Source organism: Bacillus rossius, unplaced genomic scaffold (genome assembly GCF_032445375.1).
Source record: "Bacillus rossius redtenbacheri isolate Brsri unplaced genomic scaffold, Brsri_v3 Brsri_v3_scf88, whole genome shotgun sequence".
NCBI classification, from domain to species: domain Eukaryota; kingdom Metazoa; phylum Arthropoda; class Insecta; order Phasmatodea; family Bacillidae; genus Bacillus; species Bacillus rossius.
This window is the reverse complement of record NW_026963118.1, coordinates 44,584-47,750: the sequence shown is the minus strand read 5'-3', so window position 1 is coordinate 47,750 and position 3,167 is coordinate 44,584. Positions and strand designations below refer to the sequence as shown.

At 32.7% G+C, this 3,167-nt stretch overlaps 1 non-coding gene across 1 annotated transcript; it reads right to left on the bottom strand.

Annotated features, from left to right (window-relative positions):
• Positions 1-2,652: 2,652 nt before the first annotated feature.
• Positions 2,653-2,771, bottom strand: LOC134545784 (5S ribosomal RNA). The gene has a single exon (XR_010078784.1). It is a non-coding gene; the product is annotated as a 5S ribosomal RNA (ribosomal RNA).
• Positions 2,772-3,167: the final 396 nt, after the last annotated feature.

Genomic DNA, 3,167 nt, shown 5'->3' with positions numbered 1-3,167 from the left:
TTTACTTGCTTGCATGTGAGGTTAGCAGAGCAAAAATATTTTTGAAATTGCAGATACATGGTCACTTTATTTCGTTGCAAACATTTATAAGCTCGTAATCTTATTTAAAGTCTCCATACTTAATGCGTTTGGAAAACCTTCTTTCTCTCAATTTTACAATGGAACAAAATTTTACTTGTATGTGTACATTAATTCCATCTCTAAATGATGTAGGTTTACGCACCGAGATCAGGTACATTGTAGAGAGAAAAACACACGAGTACCTGCTTATTTTGAAGTTTTAATGAGTATATTAAAAAAAAAAAAAAAAAACGATAAAAATATAATTGAAAAAGTATATTATTCACGTATTTTTGAGGATGAGGGGAGGGGGTGTTTTTGTCCGATGGTCGTTTATCTTTAAAGAAATTTCCGTTGGACCTGTGCGTTCTTGCTCTGCCAATTCTCGAAAAATGAAATATTTTAAGTCGTCTTTTATGTGCTAACTTCATTATATTTGGCTGCATTCGTATTTTTATTAGTTTTGAAACATTCATGTCACGGAAAATAATCATAAACCAGGACAAAAACGTTTTGACTAAATGTTCTAGGTTGGTTGTAAAACATTTTCTTATTTTATTTCACATCGGAAACATCTGTTAAGTTGTAAGCTTTGTAATGAATGCGACAGTCACTTGTTCGCTGAAGTGTTTGTTTAAGAAATTAGTATTGTAAATTTGTTTATGGTCTTGTTAAATGAAATTTTAAGTGAAATCATTTGGGAAAACAGAGGCTACAGGAATTTTCAACACAACTTGATGACCGACGTTGTGACTAGTGTGGGAGTGTGTGCTCGTGTAAATATCAATTTTTCTTACTCCTCGTGCCGGTCAACAGGAAAACAGCGAGTGTGTTATCTCATCGCGGGCGTGTGATTGCGTGTGGTAAATTGTGCTAGGTTAATTACCGCAAAACTCCACTGTGTGCAAATATGTAGTGTGTCGCTGTATGCAAATATTTGGTATGTCTTTTTTTTTTTTTTTTTTTTTTTCAGGCAATACACACTTTGAATTTTACACAATTTCGATGCTGCAACCTAAGTGTATACATGCGAATAGGATTGCTTAAATGAAAAAGTAAAGTAGGAGGTAAGTGCAAATGTTTCCAGGAGGTTATGCACACACAATCTATTTTATGAATTAATAGTTATTATCTAAGAAAATGATAGAAGATTATAAATAATGTGTGCAGAATAATACAGAATTTGCATGTTACACAAAAAAAAATATATATATATATTCCAAATATTGTTAGCAAAATGCACCTAGATTAGTGAGCTGGATTTTTTTTTTTTTTTTGTATTTTTGTTCTGTTGATCCCACGTGGAGTCAAGGCTCCGGGATATAGAACATGTATGTGCAGACAATTAATATTTACATGATGCAAGTTACCAAGAAAAAAAATTTCAAAAAAAAAAAATACATAACATGTTACACAATTTAACTTTATGCAAAACATGAAGCAGCTGTTATCACAAGTCCATTCAACAAATTAACAGTTCAATTTCTCTATTATCAATCAAATTAAAGAATAGCTTCAGAGGGTAGGTAGGATATTCTAGAAGAATTTTTTTTACTGTTTTTTTTTTTAATACTGGTAAATTGTTTTAGTTATTTTCTGTGATATTAAGTTGTAAAGTTTTACTCCCAAGTAATTTAGTCCATTTTCAAATCGCCTAGTGTTATGTTCAACTATCCTCAATTTACTAGCATTTCTGGTGTTATACCTATGTGCGAATATCTAAAAAAAAAAAAAAAAAAAAAAAATAATAATTTTTTTTTTCTTCTTTTTCTTAAGAATGAATAAAAAGTTTCTAGAACGTATTCATTTATGGCAGTCAGGACTTTAAGTTTTTTGAATTTTGGTCTGCAGTTAGATGATTTTTTATCTTTTGTTATTATTCTAATAGCTCCTTTTTTTTTTTTTTCCCCCAATGTTATATGGCAGAAAGAGTAGAGCTATGGCTACTGTGACATCATGCATTGATGGGAAGGTTATTGTTGGATAACAAAAATTTAGATGATATAATTTTTATTTTTTTCCATACACAACACATTGCAGGTACAATTTTACAGGTTACAGCTGTACCACCTCTAGTATTGCTGCCGACCATCCAACAAATGAGCACACTAAACAGGCATTGATGACATTGTTATCAACGTCTTTTTGAATCTCTCATTATTATACATAACTGCCCACTGAAACAGAGAAACTTCAAAATAGGTGTGTGTGTGTGTGTTTATATATATATATATATATATATATATATATATATATATATACATATATACATACATACATACATACATACATACATACATACATACATACATACATACATACATACATACATATACACTTATCTATTTATTTTTTCACTTTGAATTTTGTATGAGGTATACACATGCAAAGATTCACAGCTGCTGCTGGGTGGGTGAGTGAGTGAGTGATTGATTGATTGATTGATTGATTGATTGATTGATAGATAGTGAGTGTGTGTGTGTGTGTGTGTTAGGGGGGGGGGGGGGGAAATGTGGTGATTGTGGGGGAAAAAAAAATTTAAAATTGAAATTTTTAAAAAAAAATTTTTTTCTGTAGGGTGCAAAATAGTAGTGCCAACGGCACGTGGTGTTCCCAAGCGGTCACCCATCTAAGTACTAACCACGCTCGACGATGCTTAACTTCGGTGATCGGACGAGAACCGGTGTGTTCATCGTGATATGGCCGTTGGCAATGATATAGATGTTTTTTTTTTGCAGTTTGTATTTGCCACTCGAAATAGCTATACCAGGTGTGATTGTTACAAACAACAGGAGAAATCGTGTAATGAACACTCTTTTACTTCCCCCCCCCCCCCCCTCCCCACACACAACACCCACCACCCTCACCATCCCAACCACCAAAGCCCTCTTCAAAATACACTCTCACACACACACACAAACCCACACTCTATAACTGATGAACATTACCATAACTTCTTAAAGCCATTAGATAATATTTAACTCAAGAAAGGTATTGTGATATGTTTAAAGAAAGAAAGGTGAAACCTTTAACTTTACCAGCAGGTATTAGTATCACTGAGGTATCTTCTAGGTTGTAGCAGCAATAGTAGTAATAATAATAAAATT